The sequence below is a fragment of the Sorex araneus genome, chromosome X, assembly GCF_027595985.1.
Source record: "Sorex araneus isolate mSorAra2 chromosome X, mSorAra2.pri, whole genome shotgun sequence".
NCBI classification, from domain to species: domain Eukaryota; kingdom Metazoa; phylum Chordata; class Mammalia; order Eulipotyphla; family Soricidae; genus Sorex; species Sorex araneus.
The window spans coordinates 152,242,753-152,266,216 of record NC_073313.1 but is presented as its reverse complement, the minus strand read 5'-3'; the positions used below and the strand labels follow the sequence as shown (position 1 = coordinate 152,266,216).

Here is a 23,464-nt window from a genome sequence, read left to right as displayed (position 1 = left end):
TGGGGGTGGGGGCCAAGGAGGTGCCTGCAAGAACAGCAGCGACCAACAGGGGGCGCAAATGTAGCTGGAGTTGGTAGATGAAGGATCCTTTCTCCCTCTCTTTCTCCCTCCCTCCCTCCCTTCCTTCCTTCCTTCCTTCCTTCCTTCCTTCCTTCCTTCCTTCCTTCCTTCCTTCCTTCCTTCCTTCCTTCCTTCCTTCCTTCCTTCCCTCCCTCCCTCCCTCCCTCCCTCCCTCCCTCCCTCCTTCCTTCCTTCCTTCCTTCCTTCCTTCCTTCCTTCCTTCCTTCCTTCCTTCCTTCCTTCCTTCCTTCCTCCGTCCTTCTATCTCCTACTTAATTACTTAATATCTTTATTGCTTTCTTCCTTTTTCTTTCTTTCTTTCTTTCTTTCTTTCTTTCTTTCTTTCTTTCTTTCTTTCTTTCTTTCTTTCTTTCTTTCTTTTTCTTTCTTTCTTCCTTCCTCTTTTTCTTTCTTTTATTTCTTCCTTTTTCTTTCTTTCTTTCTTTCTTTCTTTTACTTTCTTTCTTCCTTCCTTTCTCTTTTTCTTTATTTTCTTTCTTTCTTCCTTCCTTTCTCTTTTTCTTTCTTCCTTCCTTCCTCTCTCTTTTTCTTTCTTTCTTTCTTTCTTTCTTTCTTTCTTTCTTTCTTTCTCTCTCTTTCTTTCTTCCTTCCTTTCTCCCTTTCTTTCTTTCTTTCTTTCTTTCTTTCTTTCTTTCTTTCTTTCTTTCTTTCTTTCTTTCTTTCTTTCTTTCTTTCTTTCTTTCTTTCTTTCTTTCTTTCTTTCTTTCTTTCTCTTCCTTTTGCTAATTGGAAACTGCCAAATATTTTCTATTTAAAAAACTGCACATAGCATTGTTGATCCTTCACCAGCACACTTCCTGATTTTGTGTTTGAACTGGATCCTACTGGCTCTTGTTTTCTTCACTTCTAAGAAAATATTTCTGCTCCAGTGACTGAGCAATAAAATGGGGGTAAATATGTTAATATTCCATATGAATGAACCTGATTCTATCTCCAGCACTACATGTGGTCCCATGAGAATCACCAGGACTCACTCCTGATCACAGAGGCAGGAGTATTTGAATACCACTGAGAATGTCCAAACACACACACAGACACAAACACAGAGACATTTCTGGGGTTGGAGAGAGAGAATAGCGAGTAGGGTGTTTGCCATGTATGAGGACATTCCTCAAGTGCTCAAGGGACTCTATGGGTTGGGTTGCCAGAGATTAAACCCAGATTCACCATGTGCAGGGCAAATGTCTTATGAACTGGAATACCACATTGATCCATGATGACACTATTTGAAATTACAACTGCCTTCAGAGTTCCATTGGTTCATTCTGACTCCCTTTTTGAATCCCAAACTATCCCACACCTCTTGGGATTTTGTTTTATTTTCTTTTTATTTATTCATTTATTTTTTATTTATTAATTAGTGAATCAGTATGAGGGTACAGTAACAGATTTACACATTTTCATACTTGTTTTTCCCTCATACAACGTTCGAGAACCCCTTCCTCTACCAGTGTCCATTCTCCACCACCAGTGAACCCAGTATCCCTCCCACCTCCCAATCCCATCGCCCACTACCCCCCGCCTTTCCTCCCTGCCTTTGTGGCAGCACATTCCATTTTGTTCTCTCTCTCTCCTTTTGGGTGTTGTGGTCCGCAATATGGGTAATGAGTGGCCATCCTGTTCAATCTATAGTCTACTTTCAGCACACATCTCCCCTCCCGAGCGGGTCCTCCAACCAGAGCTTACTTGATGTTCCCTTCTCTATCTGAACTGCCTTTTCACTGAGCATGTGAGGCCAGCTCTCAAGCCATGCAGCCAACCTCCTGGTACTTATTTCTACTATTCTTGGTGTTAGTCTCCTACTCCTCTTATTTTATATTCGACAGATGAGTGCAATCTTTATATGTCTGTCTCTTTCTGACTCATTTCACTTAGCATGATACTTTCCATGTTGATGCACTTATATGCAAAGTTCTTGACTTCATCTTTTCTAACAGCTGCATAGTATTCCATTGTATATATGTACCAAAGTTTCTTTAACTGGTCATCTGTTCTCGGGCACTCGGGTTTTTTCCAGATTCTGGCTATTGTAAACAGTGCCGCGATGAACATATGAGTGCAGATGTCATTTCAACTATACCTTTTTGATTCTCCAGGATATATTCCCAGCAGTGGTATTGCTGGATCAAATGGAAGCTCAATTTCTAATTTTTTGGGAAGCATCCATGTTGTTTTCCAAAAGGGCTGAACCAGTTGGCATTCCCACAGCAGTGTAGAAGGGTCCCTTTCTCCCCGCATCCTCTCCAACAGCGGTTGCTTTTGTTCTTTTGGATGTGTGCCATTCTCTGTGTTGTGAGGTAGTATCTCATAGTTGCTTTGATCTGCATCTTCCTGATAATTAGTGATACAGAGCATTTTTTCATGTTCCTCTTGGCCATTCGTATCTCTTCCTTAGAAAAGTTTCTGTTCATTTCTTCGCCCCATTTTCTGATGGGTTTGGATGTTTTATTGTTGTAGAGTTCAGCCAGTGCTTTATATACCCTTGATTTCAACCCCTTATTGGATGGTATTGGAAAGGGTGAATATCCTTTCCCATTCTGTAGATTGCCTTTGTATTCCGGTCACTGTATCTTTTTTGGTGCAGAAGCTTCTTAGTTTAATATAGTCCCATTTGTTTATCTCTGTTTCCACTTGGTTGGTCAGTTGCATGTCATCTTTGAAGATACCTGTAGTTTCAATATCATGGAGAGTTTGGCTGACCTTGTCTTCGATGTGCCTTATGGATTATGGTCTGATGTTGAGATCTTTAATCCATTTTGATCTGATTTTTGTGCATGGTGTCAGGTCGAGGTCTAAGCCCATTCTTTTGCATGTGGTTGTCCAGTTATTCCAGCACCATTTGTTAAAGAAACTTTCCTTGTTCCACTTCACATTTCTTGCTCCCTTATCAAAGATTAGGTGTTCATAAAAATGGGGTGGTGTGTAGGGATAGTCCACCCTGTTCCACTGGTCTGTGCATCTGCCTTTGTTTCACTACCATGCTGTTTTAATTGTTACCGCTTTGTAGTAAAGTTTAAGGTTGGGTAGGGTGATGCCTCCCATCATCTTTTTCCCAAGCATTGTTTTAGATATCCATGGGTGTTTGTTGTTCCATATGAATTTCAGGATTGCTTGATCCATTCCTTTGAAGAATTTCATGGGTATATTTATAGGGATCACGTTGAATCTGTATAATGCTTTCTGGAATATTGTCATTCTGACAATGTTGATTCTCCCTATCCATGAGCAGGGGATATGTTTCCATTTCCTCATGTCCTCTTTTATTTCATGGAGTAGCGTTTTATAGTTTTCTTTGCAGAGGTCCTTTACTCCTTTAGTTAAGCTGATTCCAAGGTATTTGATTTTCTCGGGCACGACTGTGAATAGGACTGCTTTTTTCATGTCCCTTTCCTCTGTCTCATTGTTTGTAAATAGGAAGGTCATGGATTTTTGGTGTTGATTTAATAGCCTGCAACTTTACTGTACAAGTCTATTATTTCTAAGAGTTTTTTAGTAGAGGTTTTAGGCTTTTCAAGATATAGTATCATATCGTCTGCAAATAGTGAGAGCTTGATTTCTTCTTTCCCTACCTGGATGCCCTTAATATATTTTTCTTGCCTAGCAGCTATTGCATGTACTTGCAGTACTATATTGAACAGCAGTGGTGAGAGTGGGCATCCTTGTCTTGTCCCTGATCTTAGAGGAAAGGCCCTTAGCTTTTCCCCATTGAGGATAATACTTGCCATAATTTTGTGGTAGATGGCTTTGACTATCTTGAGGAAAGTTCCTCCAAAACCCATTTTGGTGAGAGTTTTCACCATGTACGGATGTTGGATCTTGTCAAATGCTTTCACTGCATCTATTAATATGATTATATGGTTTTTATCTTTACTTTTGTTGATATGATGTATTATGTTGATTGATTTCTGAATGTTAAACCATCCTTGCGTCCCCGCGATGAATCCCACTTGGTCATGGTTTATGATCATTTTAATGAGTTGTTGGATTCTATTTGCTAATATTTTGTTGATCTTCGCATCGGTATTCATCAGGGATATTGTTCTATAATTTTCTTTTTTTTGTGGTGTCTTTGTTTGCTTTTGTTATTAGGCAGATATGCCTCATAGAAACTGTTTGGGAGGGTTCCTGTTTTTTTTAATTTCCTGGAAAAGCTTGAGGAGAACTGGCATCAGGTCCTCTTTAAATGTTTGGAAGTATTCGCCACTGAATCCTTCTGGACCTGGACTCTTGTTTTTGGGGAGACTTTTGATTACTGTTTCGATTTCCTTGATATTAATGGGTATATTCAGGTCCTCTTGGGATTTTCTAACCCTGTAACTTGTTTATCACGACAATTGCTTGGAATCTGTCTAAATTGTTTCTCATCCGGGGCTGGAGCGATAGCACAGCGGGTAGGGCGTTTGCCTTGCACGCGGCTGACCCGGGTTCTAATCCCAGCATCCCATATGGTCCCCTGAGCAACGCCAGGGGTAATTCCTGAGTGAAGAGCCAGGAGTAACCCCTGTGCATCACCGGGTGTGACCCAAAAACCAAAAAAAAAAATTGTTTCTCATCTGCCAAATTCAAATGTCACTTTCAGCCTCCATCCAACAGGGGTCAGTCACAGAGAACGAGACAAACACATAAGTAGACAAAAACACCTAGATTGTCCAGGCTTAAGAGTCACCTGGGCAACTATCTGTGGTCTCACAGGCAGGTCAATACAATGCAATATTGTTCTCCCAACCCCCCAGTGCCCAACATGTGAGCCATTGTTGAAGCTGGCAGAGACATCAAGGAGAGTTAGAAAGTGCATCAACAGGACCCTCTGCGCCTAAAGACTTTGATTCCAGAGATCTAACACATTGGGGCATCCAGCGCTGCATCTAATAGCAATACACTGGGACTGCGAACTGGGCTACAACTCTGTGCTGCCAGGGGGTGGATTTTTTTTTCCTCCCCACCCTGTCTTCCTGCACGGAAAACGGCTGGTTGGCGGCACCCACGTGGCAGGCACCATCTTCTATGACTCCAAACCCAGAGGTATTCGGTTTTTACTTTTGGGGCTCCCAGGAACTCATGGGAAGGGGGCGTAACCGGCACGCCCTCGGCCCAGATAAATCCGGAGCCGCTGAGCATGAAGCGGACCCTCTGCGCCTAAAGACTTTCATTCCAGAGACTTCTTACAGCAATGCACTGGGACTGTGAGCTGGGCTATGTAATTTCTGGCAGAATTTTCCCTGGACTTTATACAGAAATCCAAAACATTTATAATTGTCAGCAATGTGAAACGGTTCCTTTTGAACAGGTCTGACTTGGGGGAGAAACTCCAAATAATAACAGTAAGTTTTTGTTGAAATATTGAAGGTTATTAATGTAGCAGCCACCTCTCTGGACTGTGAACTAAGCAAAAGCCCCATGCTGGCCGACGCGGCGTGGCGTACACCATACTATGAGGCGCGGGAAGGGGGATGAGGGGGAAAAAAAAAGGGAAAAGGAAAAAGGAAAAAAAAAAAGAGAGTTATGTACTTGTAGCAGTGGGGCTACATATCTCTTCATTTCCAGCAATGGAAAACTAATTATCAAATGTAGTAGGTCTGTCTCTTTTGGGTGGAAACTCCAACAACTATAGTGAGTTTTGTGTTGAATTATGGAACATAATCAAGGTAAAGAAAAAATGAAGTGAAATTCATTAGTTATACAGTAGGGGGTAGGGGGTGGGGGCGGGGGGTATACTGGGGTTTTTGGTGGTGGAATATGGGCACTGGTGAAGGGATGGGTGTTTGAATATTGTATAACTGAGACATAAACCTGAGAACTTTGTAACTTTCCACATGGTGATTTAATAAAAAGTTTTTTAAAAAAAGAAAGTGCATCAACAAGCCCTAGGCACATGGAGATCAGAGGCTAGTGTAGTTCACAGAAAACCAGTAGGCATCCTTAAAATATAAAACTGTTTGGGCAAGATAGATAGTTTAGTGGGCAGGGTGCCTGTCCTGCACCCAGTCGACCGAGCACCTGCAGGAGTGATTCCTGAGTGCAGAGCCTGGAGGAAGCCCTGAGCATGGCCAGGTAAGGCCTATAAACTGAAATAAACAAATAAATAAATCAGGTTGAAATAGTTTCCTATTCTATTTTTGGCCCTATTGTACCCTAAACTAAAGGACCCTGAAGAGTATTAGTCTATGTTTGCCTGACACAGTTTGTAGCTGGCAGATACTTTGTCATCTATTCTATACTTGCCTACTGTTCTTTCCTAGGTGCATGTTTGCCTAGGAGAATAATCCTAACCTGGGGGTTTCTGTTAGGGGATAATTTATCATAATAACCAATCACTTCCTAACCTTAAGTAAGTAATAAATTTATATTATGAAGTATGGACATACAATTTAGTTTTTAAATAATATTTAAAATATATTAGTAATAAATTAGTGTTCTTGGTTAACAGTGCAATCTATACAATTATTTAGTAACTTTCTTGATTTATTATTGAAATACGTAAGCTTTTGAGTATAAGAGGAGTATTTCTGTAACATAAGAGTCTGAGGAAGGTAAAACTCTTATAACTGTCTTGTAGGATTCCATCGTTCTAACCAGCTTAATTCTACTCTCTGTCCAATCTGGTCTTCTTCTTGGGAATATGACCTCCTTATTAGCTAGGCTCTACCTTTCAACTGTCTGCTTTATGACATCATTCTCACACCAAACCTACCACCACATGTAGAATCTTGGGATTCCCGTGCAGTTGTTTGTATCATCATTTGGATCATCACAGGTGACCGTGACCAGTGACTAAAGACCATAAACCAGTCATCTGTACTGGAAGCTTGTGGTCTTCTGATTCAGTGTTCAGATGTACTCTAGTATCATCTCCTCTACCTTTCATCAATTTTTCCTTTTCTCGGACCATGTCAAGTAAGGAGTAATACTTTCCAGAAATTTTCATTAGATTTCTCATCTCTCAACTGAATAGTCAAGTAAAAATAGCATGTAGTAATGGAAGGAAGTATTCAGCTAGGATTGTGTAAGCTAATTTTAGCTTGACTTTGACATGTGCTGTGTGATTTTTAGACACTGACTTTCTTTCTCTCACATACAATGTGATTTTCCTTATTTACATTACATTTTAGACACACTTACAAGCTCAAATACCTGTATATATATGAGTGTTCATCCTCTGAGTTTCCTCTTTTTTTTAACAGTGATTTTTACATGAGATCCATGAAAAAAAGTAAATCAGAGACAGTATTTTGACAGAAACAGAAAGTAAATCAGAGACAGTATTTTGACAGAATGGTAAATATAGGTGCTGTAGAAAACTATTAATATATACCAGGATGTTTTCTCTGAAATGGCCTCTCCACTTGTATTTATAGTTTAGTATTTTAAACGTGGTGCTATTCCAAAGGCATGATCATGTGTCTTAGAGTTTTCTATCTAAAGTAGGTGGTAAGGAAAAATGGGGTGTGGGGAAGTTGTGGAGTGATGAGCGGTAAGGAGGCAAGTCTCAAAGTTAAGGAAGTTTAGGATCATTTTCATCAAGAATTGACCAAGAAACCAAGAAGCAGAAGACAATATGAGGGAAAATAAAATAGGAAATAAAGAAAGAGAATATGGAGGGGAATTATCAAGGAAGGGGAAACCGTTTGCGATAGAATGTTAAGATAACTAAAGATTTAAAATCAAAACAGAGACCTCTGCCGAGATGTGACCACGGGAGCCGCACGTGTGTGCGGCCCCTCCGCAGCTGCACCCGCGTGAATCCAGACCCAGCTGAACCAACTACAACATGGACTGCTCCTAGCAGATTGTTTCCTGCCAGAGAACTAAGCTGCAACCCCATGCCCGCCCGGGAGGGGAAAGGTATTTTTCTCTCTCGTCTGTCCCTTCCCGGGGATGAAGGGCCTGGGGACCGCCATATTATGACGACCACAGATGGGGTTTACAAGCTTGCAATGATCGAATATCCGGAAGAAATCTCCCTGGACTTAGTTGTTAAAGTACAGAAATACAAAACCGCGAGGCCGCTACTGCGGACGCGAGACTTCATTTCTCTTCACAACAGGTCTGACTCTTGTGGGATGCTCCTAATAATAATGGTGAGGTTTGTGTTGAAACATTGAATGTAACCAAAATAAATAGAAAGTAAAGTGAAATTTATCAGTTACAAGGCGGGAGTGGGCGGGATGGGAGGTGTACTGATTTTTTTTTTTTTGTCTTCGGTGGTGGGATATGGGCACTGGTGAAGGGATGGTTTTTTCAGCATTGTATGACTAAGACTTAAGCCTGAAAGCATTGTAATTTTCCACATGGTGATTTAATAAAATAAAATTTAAAAATAAATAAATAAAATTTAAAAAAAATAAAATAAAATCAAAACAGAAAGAATATATGTTAAATATGCTGAGAGCGAGTCAAAGCAGTTTACTTCAATAAATGTGAGGACTAGAAAGTATACTATGCCTCAAGTAGGATACTGGTAGGAAAAGTAGTTTACCGGAAAGCCATTGTTGGTGGCTTTTTCCCTTATTGTCTCTTAGAATACAGTATCTGACAGTTGGCATGATTCTTCCTATACATAACGAATAGTGGTTATCGAGAGGAATGGAAAAAAACAGAATCTTTAATGTTTTTTATTACATTCTAGTTTTGAAGTACATGCACGCTCTACCTGTTAAATAAGTGATATCTTCTAACTTGAATCAGGAGACTTGATTCTTTTGTGCAGTAAGTAGGTTCCAGGTTAAGGCTGCTGGTGATCTTCACAAATAGTTTCTAACATGAGAACATTTTGTTAAAAGTCGACATCTGTCTTTAGACCCTAAGAAGATAGATAAGTCTCACATGTCTAATTACACATTTATTTATTTATGGAATCTGAGTTTTCCTACATTAAAAATATTGAAATTGGATTTTAGCACTCATTATTTTTTTTTGCTTTTTAGGTTACACCTGGCGATGCACAGGGGTCACTTCTGGTTCTGCACTCAGGATTTACTCCTGGCAGTGCTCAGGGGACCACATGGGATGCTGGGAATCGAACCCAGGTCGGCTGCATGCAAGGCAAACGCCCCACCTGCTGTGCTATCTATCCAGCCCCTTGGCGCTCATTTCTTAAGCTTTGGGAAGGACATTTTCCTGGTTGATAAAGATAACTGTAATCTAGGTTTTGAAGATAAAGTTGAAATTTTTGAGCATTTTTAAATGGTCTTTTCTGTTTCCTGTGTAATTTACTTAAATTGTATACTGTGTTTAATACTTGTTGTTTGCTGGTTAATATTCATAGATATGAATGAGAATCATAATGTATTTTCTTGTATTTATTAAATTTCATTCTGCTTTTTACTCATTTAAAACATATTTTTGGCTACCAAATACAATGACATTTATTATAGTTTCTGCTTGTCATGTAAGTTAGTACTAAATCTTCTGTTTTATAGACTGGTAAGGTGTGCACTTACCTGATGGTGTGAGCATAGAAGATCAAGTACGACATTATTGATCTGACCGAAACGAAAATGCATCAATCACATCATGCCATCTTCGACACTGGAGAAGAATTGTTCCTCGGAACACAGGACAACAGAGGCATTGGTCATGTCAGTGTCCCTGTCAAAACAAACAGCCATGAGCATTGATTCATTCGAATACTTAACAACCCAAATCAGACGATTATGCTAGAATACATGTGGCTCACTGCCGGCTATTTTTATCTTTGTCGTTATAATTCGACGTACCAACATCCAACTACGATGAAAAAGAAATTGAGAAGTTCTACATGGAGCTAGAGAAGTTCTATAAAAAAGACCACACCTTCTACAATATCAATGTTGGTGATTTTAATGCCAAGATAGAACCGAGAAGGTCGCCAAAAGAATTCCACACTAGGTCCCATGGACTAGAATGGAACGAACAGGGTGAGAGATTGTCTGAGTTCATCATGTCAACCAAGACCATCCATTATAGAAAGCCAAATCTAAAGGTTGGCCATGGGAGTCTCCAGGTGGAGGGATCCACAAGGAAGTTGACCACATTATATTCAATCGCAGGTTTTGCCTGACTGATGTTGCTGTTGTCCAAAAATTCCAAACGGGATTGAACCACCATCTCCTTCTTGCAAAATTCTACTTCACAGAGTGGGGAGAAAGGACTTCAAAGTTTAAGTTTAAGAAGAGAACTCCCAGAATGACCACTAACTGGGAGCTCTTTGACACTGTCGAGGCAATGTGGAAAGATGCCGTTGTTGACAACATCGAAGAGGAATATGATCGACTGGTTCAGAACCTCCATGATTGCACAAAAAATGCCGAGAGTGGGAAAGCAACAAAAAGAAGCCTGTCTTCAGAAAATCTCGAGCTCATTTGCCAACATGGTTTGGCAGGAGCCTCAGGCAACCACAAGCTAACATCTGAGCTTGAAAAGCTGTGTAGAGAAGTGATAAAGGAAGAACTCAAAGAGAGAAGAGCAGCAGTGTTGGCTGATGTGGCAGAAGCAGGGAAAAGTATTCGCAATGCTCGCCTGTCCTTTGCCAACTACAAGACCAAGATGACTGCTCTCCAATGTCATAATGGATCTATCCCATCTTCCAGAAAGGCAATGGAGAGGATTATTCATGACTTCTATTCAGATCTCTTCGAGAACCACGTCCACCTGCCCACATATCAAATTGCTCAGGATGGATATGTCCTTCCTAACGTTCACCCTTCTGAAATCCAACATGCCATTTTGTCGGTTAAAGATGCGTACAGACTGGTCCAGACAAAATCAAATAGGAACACCTGAAGAATCTGCCACTAGTACTTGTCAACACACTGGCTCGGTTCTTCACAGGCTACCTGTCTGAATGCAAGGTTCCATCCCAATGGAAAACTAGCAGGACCATTCTGTTATACAAGAAGGGAGACATCCACGACATCGGCAACTCTCACCCAATCTGCCTGTTATCCTTCGTCTACAAGTTGTTCACTCTAGTCATCCTGAATAGTATAGACAGAACACTAGATGAAGGACAATCATGCAAGCAAGCCGAGTTCTGAAAAGGATTCAGCACGATCCACCATATCTATACAATGACCAAACTCATTGAAGTTTCGCAAGAGTTCAAGATGCCACTATGTCTAAAGTTCATTGATTTAAAGAGGGCCTTCAAACTCAGTACATCAAGGTCCTCCTCGAGCTGTATTATGGATTCACCACCAGGATCTCACCATTCTACAAGGAAGTGATCATTGATAGAAAGAGAGGGGTTCAGCAGGGTGATACCATTTTACCGAAACTCTTCAGTGCTACCCTTGAGAACATCATGTGACGACTGGAATGGGAAGGAACTGGAGTGAAGATAAATGGTCGGCAACTACACCATCTCCACTTCACTGATGACATCATTCTCATAACACCAAACAGTAGCCAAGTGGCACAACTGCTGGCCGACTTCGACTGCGAGTGTGGAAAGGTCGGACTGCAGCTGAATCTCACAAAGACAGTGTTCATTAAAAACAAACTGTTCTCTGACGTTCCATTTGCTCTCAATGGAATGAATATCTCAGAATGCAGCAGCTATGTGTACCTGGGTCAAGAACTCAACATGAGGAATGACTTGGCACCAGAACTGCGCAGGAGGAAGAGAGCAGCATGGAATGCCTTAAAGAGTGTCAAAGAAGTTGTTAAGAAGAAGAAGAAACTCCAGCTCTGGGCACATCTTTTCGACTCCACCGTTCTTCCTGCACTAGCATACATCTCAGTGACCTGGGCTCTACACTACCAGGAAGAGAACTCTATTTGGGTATCCCAAAGAGCAATCGAAAGAGCTATGCTAGGAGTATCACGTTTCACTCAAGTGAGAGAAGGAATCTGGAGTTCCAAACTCTGTCCACGGTCAAGAATCAGGGATGATGCCTCGTTTGCTAAGGCGTCAATTTTCAGATGGGCCAGACACGTAATGTGATTCAGAGACGACCACTGGACTAGAGCTTTTACTGACTGGATTCTACAGGACATCAGAAGACGGCGTGGCTGCCCACCAACGAGATGGTCAGATTTCTTGTCAAAACCCTGAATGAATGATTTGAGCCTCTTCCTGTTCTGGAGCGAGCAGATATCATTGGGCAAGCGACAGGGACAAATGGAGACATTACTGGCGACTGCTCGAGCAAATCGAGGATCAACGGGGGTGACTAGCGACAAGTGATAAAGTATGCACTCAAAAATCAACTTCTATTTCACTTTTCATTAGATTTCTTATCCCTAAGCTTAGTAGTCAAGGAAAAACAGCATGTAATAATGGAAAAAAAGTATTCAACTAGAATTTTATAAGACTAATTTTAGCTTGACTTTGACATTTGTTGTGTGATTTTGGATATTCACTTTCTTTCTCTCAGGTACAAAGTGTTTTTACTCATTTATTACACTATATTATATTTTACTCAGACTTTATAAGCTCAAATACATGTTAATATACGAGTGTTCATTCTCTGTGTTTCCTTTTCTTTTTAAAAGTGATTTTTACGTGATACCCATGAAGAAAGTAAACCAGAGACACTACTTTGACAGAAACAGAAAACATAGGTGCTGTAGAAAACTGTTAATGTATACCAGGATGCTTTATCTGTAACGGTCTTTCCACTTGTATTTGTACTTTATTATTTTACAATTAGTGCTATTTAAAAGTGCCTTTGAGTTTTGTATATAAAGTAGGTGATAAGGAAAAGTGGGCTGTGGGGAAGGTGTGGGGTGCTGAACAGTAGGGAGGCAAGTCCTCAAACGTAAGGAAGTTTAGGGTCATTTTCATCAAGCATTAACCAAGAGAAGCCAAGAAGAGGAGGATGATATGAGGGAGAATAAAATAGGAATTAAAGAAAACTATGGAGGGGATTTCCCAAAGAAGGGAAAACCATTTGGGATAGAATGTTGAAGCGAATCAAAGATTTCAAATCAAAATAGAAATATGCTAAGAGCAAATCAAAGCAGTTTCTTTTAATAACTGATAGGACTAGAGGGTGTACTATGCCTCGAGAAGAGTACCTGGAGGAAAATCTGTTTAACAGAATGCCATGTTGGTGGTTTCTATTCTTATCGTTTCTTAGAACACACTTGCCCCCTTGGCAGTTTTGAATATAAACACGGTTCAGTAATGTTGATTCCTATAAATAACTAATACTGGTTATCTAGGGGGATGGAAGAAGCAGAATCTTCAATGTTTTTATTACATTCTAGTTTGTAAGCTACATGTATGCTCTGCCTGTAAAAATAAATGATATCTTCCAACTTGAATCAGGATACTTGATTCTTTTGTCTGAAAAGTAGGTTCCAAGTTAAGGCTGCTTATCATCTTCACAAATAATTTCTTCCTAACATGAGAGCATTTTGACAAAAGTCTACATCTGTTTTTAGATCCTAAGAAGAAACAGAAAATTCAAGTCTCACATGTCTAATTACACATTTATCTCGGTTGTGTGGAGTCTGAGTTTTCCTACACTAAAAATATTTAACTTGGATTTTGGTGATCATTTCTTAAACTTTGGAGTGACATTTTACTGGTCGATAAAGACACTTGTCATCTAGGTTTTGAAAATAAATTTGTCATTTTTTGAAATTTTTGTGACCATTTTTTAAATGGCCTTTTCTGCTTCTGGTGTGATTTTCTGAAATTTCATGCTATGTTTAATACCTACTGTTCGCTGCTTAATATTTAGAGGTATGAATGAGAATCATAACGTAATTTCTAGTACTTATTATATTTCATTCAGTTAAAACATACTTTTGGCTATCAAATGCAATCACATTTATATTTTATGCTTGTTATGTAAGTTACTGGTAAATCTTTTCTGTTTTATGGACTAGTAAGGTGTGCACTCAAAAATCACCTCTTATTGTATCTTCTGGCCATCACATTTTGCAAAAAATAGAATACTGTCTTCATCTTGTATGCATGGCACAGGTTATTAATAAACTTTTTGTCCTATTTTCTTTGGTTTTGTTTGGGAACCACATCCAGTGTGGCTCAGGGATTACACTGGGTCTGCTCTCAGTCTCTTACAGTACTGTGCTGCATGCTATACAGCCCAGATTTCATAAATATCTTATATACTTCTTTTTCAGTTCTGTGATACATATTTTTCATGATTTTTTTCTTTATCTGTATACTTCCTCCCATGTAAATCACATGAAAAAGACAAACTTTAAATATGCACATTATTCTCTTGCCCCCGAGCCTGCCTGTCTTCCCCAGGGCCCCTCGGAGGGGATGGGTTTCAGTTTCCCTCCCACCCAGAGCAGAGCTCCCAAGGCTCAAGACCTCCACAGCCTAGCCAAAGCCATGTTCAAGGCCCCTCTCCACATATTTGGATGAGCCTCACCCATGAAGGAACTGGCACATGAACCCAGGTATGTGGGACATGGGGCTGATACCTCAAAGCCTGCTCTGATCGGGACTAGGCCTCTTCCACCCAGATTCCCCATTTTTCAGTAGCTAGGTGGTCAAACCCAGAGACTGCTCCCACCGCCTTGTAATTCTACCAACGGTCAAAATCCAGACTATAAAACCAAGCTTCCAGATGCACTTGGCTGCTAAAGTTCTCCCTCTAGGAGAACGTGGCATGTTAACGAGAGTTTCATGCCCACTTGGGAGAGCCTGGCAAGCTTCCTGTGGTGTATTCATATACCCAAAGCAATAACAATGATGGGTTTCATTCCCCTGACCCTGAAAGAACCTCTAATGTGGCACTGTTGGAAAGGACCAGTAAAGAGAGGCTTCTGAAATTGCAGGGCTAGGATGAATGGAGACGGGTTACTGAGATTGCTCAAGAAATTTGACGATCAATGGGATGATGATGATGATGATGATGGTGATGATGATGATATTTGGGGGTGTCTATCCTTTTAGTTCTTTTTATTATTGTTGTTATGTTTTTTTTATTTTTTGTTGTTATGTTTTATTAGTGAATCACCGTGAGGTTGATGATTATACTTAATTAGAGTTGTTAGTAACTAATTTACAAGCAGCAATTTGACACTGAGAATTTAAATAACAATCTTCCTTCCAAAAGCACTTCTTGAGTAAACTCAAGTACTCATTTTTTTTGGTAGGATCAGAAACCAGGGTAAGGTTACTAACATTCAATTCATCCAATAGATTGAGTCATGAGTAAACCGTAGGTAACAGATACAAACTGAGAAAGCCAAATGAAAATCTGGAGATTACACTGGTAATAGTTGTAGTGATGGCAAATGCCTACATTAATGTGAGCAATCTTCCTCCTAGTTTCTGGCATTGTAGTGATCAAGGCAAAATCCTGGCAAAAAAGTCCATATGCATAGGTTTCATAACCTGGTAATACATAAGGGACAGAGAGATAGCACATGAGGTGATAAGGCACTTGCTTTGCACACAGCCAATCCAGTTGGACCTCTGTCACTGCATCCAGTCTCCTGAGTCACTTGATGATCGTCAATGTCAAATTGACATTTTCAAATTGTCAACTAACAATGTCAAATTGCTGCTTGTAGTTACTAACAACACTAATTAAGTATAATCATCAACCTCACAGTGATTCACTAATGAAACATAACAACAATAATAAGAAGAACTAAAAGGATAGACACCCCCAAATATCATCATCACCATCATCATAATCATCATCCCGTTGATCGTCAAGGAGTCACTCCAGAGTAGAGAGCAAGGAATAGCCCAAGATCACTGCTGGGTATTGGTCCAAACTCCACCCCACCCCACTCCCAATAAAATTAATGGGAAAACATGACCAAGTCTCTATGCCATCTCTGGGCCACGAGTTTCTTTCTTCTGCAATCAAATGTTAGTCATTCTCTTAGGACTTCCTAGTCTTAAAATGCTTCCATTCTAGGAAATAACGTATGAGTTCAATAGGAGAGCAAGCTACAGGTAGAGCTAGGGGAAGGAGGAAGTAGCCGTAAGCAAGAAAACCATGTAAAAATATCACTGGAGTTTTCTATAGCTGTTTTCTCTTTGGGAGCACGGTGCCAAATACGCAAAGTACCAAAGTCCTCCAGTCATTCAACCACACTAAATTGTTGGACTTTTGGTAACTCAGTTGAATGTTGGTATTAAAAGCTTCTCTATAGCTAAAACTTTAAGTTAATATTGTTTCTCTCAAATGGAGCAGGAGGTTATGAGTCTCACAGATTTTTTTCGTCACCCTCTTGTTCCTTACAGAAAATTTTCAAAATCCCTGTGTATTCGGAACTACACATTCTCTGCAGCTTCCCCTTACCGTGGTGAACAATGCAGCTTCCCTAACAGGAAGGGTCTGCAACTACTCCAGAGTATCTGCTCCAGCTGGTAGTTCTGCTTGGCCCCTGCCCTCAGCCTTTGGCAACTCTTTCCAACCACTGATGGGTATTACCTATCTTGATCAACATTCTAGCAGAACAATGCTGTCTGGAGTGTCTGGCCAGAGCCAGATGTCCACTTCAGCTGCTTCCTACCCGAGTGTTTTGGAGTGGGATATTGCAGGAAATGCTGAAAAGAAGTCTTCCATGGGAGACTTTACTGTGACCTTTATTGACCAAAACACTGTTGTCTCTTACATGCCAATGGCAGCTTGCTATGAGAAAACCTTAGATACCAACAACACGGTGTCTCTGTACCCATTAGTTTCTGCCAGCCTTGTTGAGAGGACACCATCTCAGGTTCCAAATCAGAGTCATAGCCTTTTGCTTCCCGACCAGGAAGGGAGCCAGGTGTTTTACTATTATCAGGGCACCCAGGGACCTCTCCTTTCTGGAGAACTGGATCCCTGCCTGCAATCCTATGGCTCCATGACATTCACAGGAGGTAGGGGCTTTGCCCTCCAAACCTACAGCAATGCATCCCCACAAATGGCTATGGTTTTAAAGAGGTCCAGCCCACAAAGAACCGACCACCAGGCCCCACCACTGGAATCTGCTACTCTGTATCCTCAACCCAACACAGAATCGAGTTATCAAGGTGAGTAAAATGGAGAGATGGGAAATCTGGCATTCAAAAATTCGGGTCAGGACCCTCTGCGCCTAAAGACTTTGATTCCAAAGATGTAACACATTCGGGCATCCAGCGCAGCATCTGAGAGCGATGCACTGGGACACCAAACTGGGCTACAACTCTGTGCTGCCGGGGGTGGATTTTTTTCCCACCCACCCTGTCTTCCTGCACGGAAAGCGGCGGGCTGGCGGCACCCATGTGGCAGGCGCCATCTTCTGTGACTCCAGACCCACAGGTATTTGGATTTTACTTTGGGGGCTCCCAGGAACTCATGGGAAGGGGGCGTAACTGGCACGCCCTCGGCCTAGATAAACCCGGAGCCGCTGAGCGCGAATCGGACCCTCTGCACCTAAAGACTTTGAATTCAGAGACTTCTTACAGCAATGCACTGGGACTGTGAGCTGGGCTATGTATTTTCTGGCAGAATTTTCCCTGCACTTTATACAGAAATCCAAAACATTTATAATTGTCAGCAATGTGAAACGGTTCCTTTTGAACAGGTCTGACTTGGGGGAGAAACTCCAAATAATAACAGTAAGTTTTTGTTGAAATATTGAAGGTTTTTAATGTAGCAGCCACCTCTGGACTGTGAACTAAGCAAAAGCCCCGTGCTGGCCGACGCGGCGTGGCGTACACCATACTATGAGGCGCAGGAAGGGGGATGAGGGGGAAAAAGAAAAAAAAAGGGAAAAGGAAAAAGAAAAAAAAGAGAGAGAGAGTTATGTCAACTATAGTGAGTTTTGTGTTGAATTATGGAATGTAATCAAGGTAAAGAAAAAATGAAGTGAAATTCATTAGTTATACAGTAGGGGGTAGGGGGTGGGGCAGGGGGTATACTGCGGTTTCTGGTGGTGGAATATGGGCACTGGTGAAGGGATGGGTGTTTGAATATTGTATAACTGACATATAAACCTGAGAACTTTGTAACTTTCCACATGGTGATTTAATAAAAATTTAAAAAAAAATTCGGGTCAACAGTTACACATGCGGGGTGGAGGGCTGGGGAGGTGGGGGGAAGGGGGGAGGTATATCATGATTCTTGGTGGTGGAATATGTGCAGTGGTGAAGGGATGGGTGTTTGAGCATTGTATAACTGAGACTTTAACCTGAACGCTTTGTAACTTTCCACATGGTGAATTAATAAAAGAATTTAAATTAAAAAAAAAATTCGGGTCAAATCTGTAAATGGGAAACTGTCCATAGACGGGTGACATGTAAGTTTAATAAACTGAGATTTTTAAATTTATGAAATCTGAAGTTAATTAAACTGAGTTAAAGTTTAAACTCCCCTCACTCATTTTACAGCACCTATTTTTACACTTAAGATAAACTCCAATGCAAATTGGAAGGCATGATATGATAATGGCCATGTAGAATTAATAGAAGAAAACTTCAGGAGCATAACAAGGAATTCCACATTTTCATAGTTGATCAGTCCCCCAGCATTACCACAGTAACAATAAACTCCATTTCTTAAACTCTTGGTTTTTTGATTTCTGAAGACATTTTAGAACACATTCTGATGGCACCACATTAAATTTCCCTTTAATGTACAAGACGGTTCTGAATACACCTTGTACTGGGAGATCCTGTTCAAACTTATCAAACCTAGAATCTCAACTTGAGCACAGACTTAATGAGGAAGTGTTACTTTATTTCTTCTCCTATTCCATGATACTAACTATCCATTTTATTGTTCAGGAAAGTGAAGAAATTGAGTATATTATGCTAAGCTCTGTATAGCATTTACAAATATCTAGCTTAAAAGATATTACGATATTAAGGAGGCAGAATGTGGGTCACAGCCCAAGGTGCTCAGGTCTTACTCCTGGCCCTGTGCTCAGAGATCACTGCTGAAGGTTCTTAGGGGACCGAATGTGATCCTGAGGATCAAACAGAGGTCATTTATGCGCAGGGAGGATGCCTTACAGACTGCTATCACTCTGTCTCAAGTCTCTTATATTCAAGTACAGTTTACACAGAAACTCTTTCAAATACAAAGAAAACCAAGAAACAATGGCACCACATGAATGACAGTAAGAACTACAACAGTTACCTCCAATCTTCTAGCACAGGGTCATGTCCATGATCCTTAGAAGAGCCCTTAACAATGCCTTGCCCATTGCTGTCAGGTGAACAATTATAGCACCACTAGTTGTGTGGAGGGAGTATCCTGTTTACGGAGGCCTGATTTCTTCTTTGGTTCCTTTGTAGTGATGAATTCCATGGGGATGGAGACTTCCCTGGCATTGCTACCTTCAAGTCAGACATTTTGTCTGACACAAACTTCAGAATTGCCTGAGTCTTGCAGTAGCGGGAATCAAATACTTGAGAGGAACCCACCACCTGAGCTCGGGGATGGTCCTATAACAGCTTCAGCCCAAATGAACCTGGCGCTGCCTCCACCTCCAATTCAGGAACAAACAGGGAAGAGTTTGGATGAGATGGAAATTGGGCTTTCAAAGTCTCTGGATACCTTGCAGATCCCATTAGAAAACCAAGATCCTCCACTGTGCCCTTTAGCAATCCCCGATACCACCATCTCCTGGCCTGAATTCACACTCTCAGCCAAGAGCAACAGCCTGGCACTGAAAGTACTGGTCAGGAAATGAATGGTATATGTTTTAAGGACCAGGAATACTTGAAAGTGGGATTGAATCTGGCGGTAGTTTTGCAGACACCACTACACTGGTGGAATATATACATCTTCCCCAGATCTGAGATCGCTTAAAAGGCGTGGATCAATGCAAAGATCTGCAGGCAATAGACACCACAGATACCATCACTCTGAATCAGGTGCAAGAAAATGCAAGTGGCACTAAGGGACCCTCCCATTCAACTCTGAAGAACAAAAATGAGGCCTCTCAGCCTCTTGAGGAAGAACCCAAGGCCAAAATCCCGCCAAAAGACCTAGAACGTGTGTCGGGGGAGAAGTGATTGTCAGTGATAGGTGTCCAGTGACCATGGACAAACATAACAGCAAACCTCAGAAAGCTGCCTCCAGCAGGATCAGCAAGACAAAGACCCACGGGCAGGAGAAGAAGAAAAAGGCCTGAGAAAACTCTAAGACAGCTGAGCAGAGTACGCAGCCAGGGAACAAGGTCCAGACAGAAGAGAAGCCCACCACTGACAGAATGAAACACAAGCAAAGTGAATCTGAGCTCTACCAGGAGGCCTTCAAAAAGCCCCGCAGGGGCCCAGGCATGTGGATGCTGGAGTCCATGCAAGTGCTTCACACACTGGGGAAGAAGAGTGATCAAAAGCTTGGATTCTCTTCCCCCTGGGTCCTGGGTAGCTCAAAGAAGCCCAAAGATTTCCAGCCTTCCTCAGCTGTCAAATACTGGCTAGGTGCTACAAAGAATGGAAAAGGTCTTGGGGAAACTCAGGTCAGAGCGTAGAAACCAAGCAGCAGTGCTGAAGACCGCTGTCTCCATCCAGTATGAGCGGCCATCTCCTGGGAAGATCAAATTCGAAACTTTGCCTTTTCTATCCATGGAGGAGCCGCGAGCTCGACCTGTTCCTCAGAGACCACTGTCTCTGGCTTCACATCGTCCAGCTGCAGCTGACCCTGCCAGGCGTGGCTCTACCAACTCAGCTCAGCCAACTGCCTCCAATTCATCACGGCCAACCACTGCATCTTTGCCAGGTCCTGCCAAGCCAGCTTAGTGCATTTCGACCAACCCCTCTCGACCAGGCTTGCTGAACCCTACTAGCCGGCCTATTCCTCAGCCTGCAATAGCTAGCGCTTCTCTCCTGCGGGAGCCTCTTCCTGTCTCTGTGACCAAGCCCCAGGCTCCACCCAAACGTCAGAGTCAGTTTCTACTCCAAGACTTCCGTTTCCAACCAATTCCATGGAGAAAGCCCAATGTTCCAGAGCCAGTGATGTCATAGCCCATCACAAAAGAGCAAAGATCAGAGCGTGAGGCTATGAAAAGGAAAGCTCAGCAGGAGCGGGAAAACGCTGCCACTTTGGGGAAAGTGAAGATTTTTTTCCGAGAGAAAAAGAGACAGACATCTCTCAATACTATGGCTATGTAATGTGAGTAGCTGGGATGGTCAGTGCCACTTTAGGCACCAGATGGTTGCCACAGACAAACACCTGAGATGCCATAACTTTTCATTCATTCTGATATATTTTAATAGGTCAAAGAGATGCATTAAATTTAATAGATTAGTAATAAATGTTCTGAATTTTGAGATGCTGTCAACAGTGTTTGTTATTTGGAAGGGTTTGGGGTTGGAGGATGGCATGAGAGAGCATGGGAATTTAGAGAGAGAACAAAGGAGAAACAGACAAGACTGTAAGAAGGCAAAAGAGACTTGGTCCATGATTTTAAAGCCCCAAAGAGCAGAAATACCATGGGCCTGATGATGAGTAGGGGAGGGTCAGAGGAATATGATAGCTGATAGGACTTTTTCTCTGCATGCGAGGCTGAACCAAATTCGATCCTTGCAATCATATATGGTCCACCGAGTCCCACCAGATGTGATCCTTGAACACAGAGCCAGGAGTAAGCCATGAGCAAAACCAAGTAGGCCCCCATTCCCGGTCTCCTCCAAAAATGAATGGGAGAAATTGCATGGTAAGGGGGCTTGATTGATGTAGGGAGCCATTTTACAAGCCCGGCTCTTATCCTTTAGTCAAGTGGAGGCTTACTTGGGATTTCTGTAACAAGGTCACCACTGCTGACCTTACTGATCTTATCAGTTGGTCATTCCTCTCACTAGCCAACGCCCATGCCTAATCTGCCCAACGCCCATGCCTGATCTGCATTTTACTATTGTTCCTATGGGGGTCCAAGCATGCATACCGCCCCCTCCCACCAAGAGGTATAAGTATTGTAACTGCTGTGAATAAACTCTCTCTCTCCTCCTCCTCCTTCTGGCTCTGCGTCTGTTCATTCGGTTACGTCCCCTCCTTAGCCCCACGAGGGGTCCTCCCTGCGGGACAGGATGGGACCCCACATCTGGCGCCCAACGTGGGGCACTAGGGGACCACCGAACGCCCGGTCAAGTTCACGTCGGCCGACGAATTCACGGAAAAGTGAGTGTCTCTGAGGGTCGCCTCTCTTTTGGCGCACACCCTGGTATGGGACCGGGCTCGAATACAGTCTCGTGTTAAGGACGAGACGGTCACTGGCGGAAAGGCTTGAATTCCCTTGTCTTGTGTGTATGTGTGAGTGACTGTGCAGTCTTGGACGTCCTTGTCCTTGTACTGAGTCTGTGGCTCCATGACTTGGCATCCTTAAGATCCCTTTAAGGTTACGGAGTCCAATTGGGCTGTCTGCGATTCCACGAGGAACATATGGTCTAGGGTGGTGCTGGTTTAGACACCGGCCGCAAGTCACCTCTCAGGCTGATCCACTATGGCTAAGTTCCTCACCGGCCAGACATGCATCTGAATGGTTTGTTATGAGTGTCCCCATCCCCCCAGCCCCCTTCTTGTGTCTTTTGTGTTTTCATTTCTGTCGAGTTGGCAGAAACTACCTCCCAGTGAAGACAGTCACTGGTGGAAGGTCGAATCCCTTTGTCCTGTGTTTTCATTTCTGTCTAGTTGGCAGAAACAGCCTACCAGTGAAGCAGCCACTGGTGGAAGGCTTGAACCCCTTTGTCCTGTGTTTTCATTTCTGTCGAGTTGGCAGAAACAGCCTACCAGTGACCCTTTCTTTTCTCTTCTTGCTTTATGGCCTGCTTATCCTCTGTTTCCAAGGCTCCCTCAGTCTGTGGGGATGAGGCCACCCCCATGCACGGAACTGACTCCTCAAATTCTACTACTATAGACTCTGACCATCCTGCTTTCCTACCTGAGCCCTCCCAAGCGGAGGCGCCTCCAAGACTTTAAAAAGAAAAACGGCAGTTGGCGACTGCTACAGGATCTACGAGCAGTAAATAAAACCATAGTCATTTTTGGGTAGCTTCAACCTGGACTGCCGTCCCCAGCAGCCATTCCTTCAGAAATGTATAAGACAGTACTTGATTTAAAAGACTGCTTTTTCTCAATTCCCTTGCATCCTGATGATCACCCCCGCTTTGCCTTTAGTTTGCTAGCTTCTAATTAGAAAGAGCCCAATGTACATTGGAGCAACCCCATTGTCAGGGGGATAAGACCAAAGATAATGTGGACGTCCATAGGGCAGGTTCAGGAATTTCAGTGTGAATGTGGTGAGTGGGTGCGCACCCTCGTGAAAGAAGGACCGGTCCGAGCGAGTGCAGGAGTGTGCTTTGTGCGTGTGCCTTTAGTGTGTGTGTAATTGTCTCATTATCTTTCTCTTAGCTCTGCTTATTATTATCAGCAGAGAAGGCAGGAAAATGCAAGATAATGTGGTTAAGTGTTTAATAATATCAGGAAATAAAAGTATATCACTAAGGTAGCCTATCCCCAAATCTGATAAGAAGTCACTAGTTCCC

The 23,464-nt window shown here is 42.2% G+C and overlaps 1 pseudogene; it reads left to right on the top strand.

The window, feature by feature from the left end:
- Positions 1–21,099, top strand: part of LOC129399796 (uncharacterized protein C2orf78-like) — a 76,770-nt pseudogene extending 55,671 nt beyond the window's left edge.
- Positions 21,100–23,464: the final 2,365 nt, after the last annotated feature.